We start from the raw sequence: 6,744 nt of genomic DNA, 5'->3' as shown, positions 1-6,744 counted from the left end.
ACACTGAGGAAACCAGAATTGAAAGAGACACATGTACCCCAATGTTCATCGCAGCACTGTTTATAATAGCCAGGACATGGAAGCAAGCTAGCTGTCCATCAGCAGATGAATGGATAAGAAAGCTGTGGTACATATACACAATGGAATATTACTCAGCTATTAAAAAGAATGCATTTGAATCAGTTCTAATGAGACAGATGAAACTGGAGCCTATTATACAGAGTGAAATAAGTCAGAGAAATACCAACACAGTATATTGACACAAATATATGGAATTTAGAAAGATGGTAACAATGACGCTATATGCAAGATAGCAAAAGAGACACAGATGTAAAGAACAGACCTTTGGACTCTGTTGGAGAAGGCAAAGGTGGGATGATTTGAGAGAATAGCATTGAGACATGTATATTATCATATGTGAAATAGATTGCCAGTCCAGTTGATTGATGCTACCAGTCAGTCCAGATCACCACCCAGTCAGTTCGATGCATGAGACAGGGTGCTCAGGGCTGGAGCACTGGGATGACCCTGAAGGATGGGATGGGGAGGGATGAGGGAAGGGAGTTCAGGATGGAGAACACATGTACACCCATGGCTAATTCATGTCAACGTACAGCAAAAACCACTACAATATTGTAAAGTAATTAGCCTCCAATTAAAATAAATAAATTTAAAAAATAAATAAAAATATGGAATAATTTTGTTGTATGCCTGAAACTAGTATAATATTGTAGCCAATTATGTTTCAGCTAAAATTAAAAAAAAGGAATTGCAATTTTTTTTTTTTTTTTTTTTAGACCTTGTGAGTGCTGGCTCATATACTGTTCTCCACTGATTTCAGGCCAGGTTGCTTCTATGTGTGTATAATACTTTCATGTTGTCTAATGTTGTCTCATGGGTCTCAAAGAGTTGGACATGATTGAGCAACTGAGCACGCATGCACACAATGTCTCACTGATCCAAGTGAGAAGATTTGCCACATAAAAAATTCTGAGCACATGGGCCTTATTTAACCTTTTTGTGCATAATTCAAATTCTTCCCTCAAGATCTCTTGTTTCCTGCAAAGAAGACTCCTTCCCTCCTCTCAAGATTTTTCCCCAAATGGAATTAGGTGGCACTAGAGGTAAAGAGCCTCGTGGGCTGTAGTCCATAGGGTCACAAAGAGTTGAACAAGACTGAAGTGATTTAGCATGCACACACAGTGGTAAAGAAGCTGCCTGCCAATGCAGGAGACATAAGAGACGTGGGTTGGATCCTTGGGTTGGAAAGATCACCTGGGGGAAGGCATGGCAACCCACTCCAGTGTGCTTGCCTTGGAGTATCCCATGTACAGAGGAGCCTGGCAGGCTACAGTCCATAGGGTTGCACAGAGTTGGACACAACTGAAGTGACTTAGCTCACACATAGTTATTATAAACTTAATTTGTATGTGATTTTCTCATCTTAATATCATTAAACTAAGAAAATTCTGCTGCTAAGGGCATCTACAATGGCACATGTATTTTTGTGTCTGTTGGACCATTACTCCATCTCATCAAATTCTATTTTTGACTTGTTTCAATTTTGTTGTAACAAGAATGGAAATAGTCTCCAAATTCTCTTCTTTATTTTCACAAGGTCTTGATAACTTGTATTACCTTGAATTTACTGACATCACACATTCTATTTTTATAATTAACTTTGATACGTTTCCTTTTTTTCCAATAAAAATATTCTCCTCTGACCAGGGCTGCCCACTCAATACTACACAGAGTCTATTGATTGGCAGCTGAATCCAAAGTTATTCTCTCCCAGGGTATAGTGCTGGGTGGTTTCTCATTTGGTACTTTGAAATTCCTTCTGTTCCAGTTAACTATTGCTATTTAACAAGCTATCCCTAAACTTACTGGCTTAAAACAGCTTAATATTTTGTTGTATCTTACTATTTTGTTGATGGGGAATTTGTGGATTCTGGTGATGCGTCTGTTCCCTGTGGTGTTGCTGAAGGTCTCTTGGTGGTATAGAGCTGGCAGATGGCCTGGTTTGAATGGTTCAAAACGGCTTGGCTCACCTGTCTGCCACTTGGATGGCAATGCCTGGAAGACTGGCCTTAGCGTCTCAGGATGGTTGGAGCTCAGGGCTCCTAGAGCAAGTGTTCCAAGTGGACCAGGAAGAAAATGAAATCCTTCCAAGACCTAGTCTTACAATTTCCAGAATATCAATCTTGTCACATTCAAACAATTCACTAAGGCCAGCTCAGATTCAAGAAGGGGGGAATTAGAATTAGTTCTTCAATAGAACAATAGCAAGAATTTGTGATTATCTTTAATCTCCTATACTTGTCCTGCAGATTTAGTCTAAAACAATGTTAAGGATAAGTGACATGGCAAGCAATTTAGAAGTGATTACTTTGCCTGCCTGATTCACATTTGTTAGTGTGCATTTTACTTTATATTTTATGAACCAAGTGATAGGTGCATGTCCTTTTAAATTTTGTTAATTCAGTAGTGAATGCAAGATGTGTTTGGTTGTAGAGAAAGTCTACTTTCTAGGCACAACAGCATCGACAAAGATGATGACCACAGCTACTACTATTTTCACCTCTACCACCACTGTTTACTTAGGACCTGTGAACTGTGTGCCTGGCACTTATGAGCTTTACATTGGCTCTAATATCAAGATAATTCCACTAAGAGGAATCATTATCTTCATTCTGTACATCAATACAGTGAAGCTCTGAGCAGAGAAGTAAACTGTAGTTTAGTAGAGGCAGAAAGAGGTGACTGGAACCAGAGTTCCAGTTCCAACTCAGCCACTATCTACTAGTCTGACTTTTGAGCAAGTTCCTTAGTTTATTTGTGCTGCAGTTTCCTGCTCTGTAAAAAAAGGGACTAATAGCAGCAACTGCTACATGAGAATGTAATGGGGAAATCTAGGGGCCAAGGACAGTGCCTGGCATTTGGGAAGTGTGAGCTATTATTATTACTATTGCCCAAGTTACAGAGCTTGTAAATATTTCATAATTCTGCAAGCTGCCACATGGGATGAAAGTGAAGAGCACCAAAATACCTAAGGAATCTTTTGCTAACTTAGGGACTAGAGCTATAGTAAGTTTGCATCCTATTGAAAGTTGAGTGGACTTTGGCCTTCCTAGCACTAAATTCCAAGAAGTCTGAAAATTAAGATCTGACTGCAAATGCTGTCTGTGTGTATCTGTCTCATGGGGGGCTGCTACTGGCAAACTGCTTGTTCACCTTCAACCTAGATGGCTGTTCTCAGTATCTTGTCACAGTGCATGTTCAGTTGTTAAGCTGTGACCAACTCTTTGCTACCCTTTGGACCGTAGCCCACCAGGCTCCTCTGTCCATGGAATTTTTCAGGCAAGGATATTGGAGTGCATTGCCATTTCCTCCTCCGGGGGATCTTCCTGATCCAGGGATCAAACCTGGATCTCCTGTGTCTCCTGCATTGCAGATAGGTTCTTAACCTGCCGAGCCGTTGGGGAGCTGTCTTTTAACTTTCATGACAATAGAGCCTAGACCCCTCACAAGGGTAGACATAGCCTATCTGACTCGGATAATTTCACAGCGTCCCATGTTTTAAAATAAAAAGGAAAACACATCCTGGTTTTATAAGTGTGTGTCCTCGTATCACTGCTGTCCTTGCCCATATGATTACTAGCTCCTTCTCTTTTTTAGACTTAACATTCAGTTCACATTTATTGAGTACATATCCTGTGAAGTATACATCATAATAATTAATTTATACTTTATGAATAGCTTCAGCATGGACAATCTTTTTAAATACATGTAGCATTTTACAACAGAGAAACTGGGGCTCCAAAATGTGGCGTGTCTTCCCCAAAGTAATAGACAGTGACAGCAACATATTCTCTAAAAAGAAACTTTATTTATTATTTTTTTTTTTACAACAAAGCAGTTTATTTGTGATCAGTGTTTGAGACTCTATACATCCTTCACAAATTTAATTTTACATAATCTGATATTCCTCTTAAAACTTAAACTTTGAACTGCTAGACTTATTTCCCTAGAACAGAAGGGCTGGTATAAGTTATTTTCCGGAAATGAGGTACCGTTTCACAGAACTAGTTTCTTTTTTGTTTGTTTTCAAGTTTTAGAGAACTAAATTTGCATTTGTTAAAATCAAAAAGTAGGAAAAGATGTTCTTTACAAATAATTTTGATCAAGTATGTGTTCAAAGAAAGCAGGATAAAAAGGCTTTTTCGCTAACATTCTGTATGTACTGGGTTGTTGTTGGAATAGGAATTAGCTTCTGTCATTTGCTAAAAGAATGAGTAGTGGGGAACAGGATATGTTGGGAATTTCATAACGGGTAACAGAACCATTCTCTTGGGTAAACCATAGGCAGGGGCAGCTGTGCTGTAGCCATAGGGTGTTCCATAGCCTGGAGCTATGTAGCCGGGAGCAGCTGTGGCCCCAACAAAAGCCCCCCTTGTTAGAGTTCCTCTTCCTCTGCCCCGAACAGCTTGGACTGCTGCGGACACAGCTGTATTCACAACACCCTTTGCCTGAGGGATAATCTTCTTTTTCTTATTATTTGCTGCATTGGGTCCAGAAAACAGTTTCTCCAGGGCAGCTAAAGCTGCACTTGCCTTTGCCACTTTCTTATTTGGACCTGCACCTCTGAATTTTTGTCCATCCACTTCTACCTCCATCACAAAGCGTTTGTCATGGCTTCCACCTGTCTCCGAGATGAGTTCATACTTGAGACCTCTTCTTTTTTCATTGAGCTCCATGACAGGATTTTTGCCACTTGCTGTGAGAATAGGGCCCTGAGTTCTTACCTCTAAGGTACTGGAGGTTTCAGTTGTAGAATTTCCAGTATTATTGCTTGAGTTTGAAGACACTGTTTCATTTTTGCCTTCGTTATCTGACTTTTCATCGGAACTCATACATTCAATATCTGCATCAAAGCCCGTTGGGTATCCCATTGCCTGCAGCACCTTCACTGCTACGTGAAGCTTCGCTGTTTTCTTGGATGGTCCTGAGGCTTCGTATGTTGTACCATCCACATCTACAGACATTGTGAAGACTGGGGCATGGACAGGGCCAGACTGAGATAAGAGCTTATACTGAAGCCCAGGCCTGATCTGATTCAGCCTCATTAGTGCATTCATAAGGTCTATTGCTTTACTATCCAGAATTTTCCTTAAGTTTCGTTTCATCTTCTTATTGGGATCTTTATCATCCCCTAATCCATCTTCAAATGGCCTCTTCAGAGCTGAAGACCCAGCACCTTCTTTATCAGTAACTGACCAGGAATATTTCTGAAAAGGCTTACTAGATGGAAGGGGGTCCATCTCCAGCACTTTATAAATCTGACCAAAGGCTGATAGTCTGAGTGCATGCTGTGCACTGTGGGTAATATCTTCTTTTTGCTGGATGGTCATATAGCTCAGAGCATCTGTTGGATCTCGCTCACAAGGATCATGAAGACCAGGACCCCCAGGAAGTAGAATTCCAGATGCCAAACACTCCATTACTCGTCTCAAGGCCTCCCCAGCGCCCAAAGGTCTATTACAAGTACCTATAGACTTTTCACATATAAGCTCTAGTGGCCATCCTTTTAATGGTGCCCATGTGGGGACTCTGTTGCACAATCACGGAGAATGCGGAGGACAATTACACATGACTTTAATCCATTTGCCCTTGCCTGAAACCATTTGGCATGTCGAAGAGACGCCAAGGCATTCAGGCATTTCTGCCTGTCCAATAAGTCCGGAGGATCTTTCATCGCAACCTTTTCTCCATCCTTCTTCTCCAATTCGTCTCTAATTAGAGGAGACGTGGGTATCACCTTCAAAGTTAGCGTGGGTTCTTTTGTATTCCGAATTATAATAGATGCCTCATCTACACATTGTTCCACTTGGTATTTCTCTTCTGTGAGTTTCTGAATCTGAACAGGAAGATTATCTTTGACTGTATTTAACAGGGTCTCTGTGGGTTTGTCTTTGCACATTAAAACCAGCTCCAAGTCCATATCATCTTTAATCAGCAAGCCTTTTGCAACCAGGCCAATCCTCATTACACCACACAATGTCCGACCACCTTGATCCTTGGAATAGGTGTCTACAGCCTCTTCCTTCTTTACTTCTGTCTCACCCTCTGCTTTTGTGCCTTTACTTGTTTCATCCAGCCAATCTGAGACATGTTTAAGAGCACACTCAACAGTAGATACCATATTCTGAACAGCTTCAAGTTCCTCCGGAGATGGATTAATTGTCGAATGTTTCACCATTACATGGCGATCATCATTAGCAAAAGATCTGATAGATCTCATGGTTTTCTATAGTATTTTAGCTTCTTCTTCCGATCCTTTCCCCTCTTTCTTGTCGTCTTCACTAGACACTGCTTTGTGTGACAGTACCTCCTCATAAGCCTGAGTCCCCTGATGGCTCAGAGTCAATATGGCAAAGATATCTGAAGGCTTGTTCTTTAGAGTACACCGCACCGCCGCGCTCTGCCCGCGCCCGGTCCCTGCTCCCGCTCCGCCGCCGCCGCCACCTCGTCAGCCTGCGTCTCCGGCTCCTCAGCCCAGCGGCGGCGGCTGCGGCGGCTGCTCTAAAAAGAAACTTTAAAAAACGGAATTATATCTATGTGCATAAAAATACACCAATCATCTGTATACATGCAGATGGATTTTTCACACAGTGAATACACCCATATAATATCCACTGGGGTTAAGAAATGTTGGACTGGAGAAGCACTTCATGTCCTTGTCCA

The 6,744-nt window shown here is 41.4% G+C and overlaps 1 pseudogene; it reads right to left on the bottom strand.

Annotated features, from left to right (window-relative positions):
- Positions 1-3,953: 3,953 nt before the first annotated feature.
- Positions 3,954-6,301, bottom strand: LOC138089661 (spermatid perinuclear RNA-binding protein pseudogene; annotated as a pseudogene).
- Positions 6,302-6,744: the final 443 nt, after the last annotated feature.

The sequence above is a fragment of the Capricornis sumatraensis genome, chromosome 13, assembly GCF_032405125.1.
Source record: "Capricornis sumatraensis isolate serow.1 chromosome 13, serow.2, whole genome shotgun sequence".
In the NCBI taxonomy this organism is placed as follows: Eukaryota; Metazoa; Chordata; class Mammalia; order Artiodactyla; family Bovidae; genus Capricornis; species Capricornis sumatraensis.
Note: the sequence above shows the minus strand (reverse complement) of the source record. Positions and strands in the feature narration are given on the sequence as shown.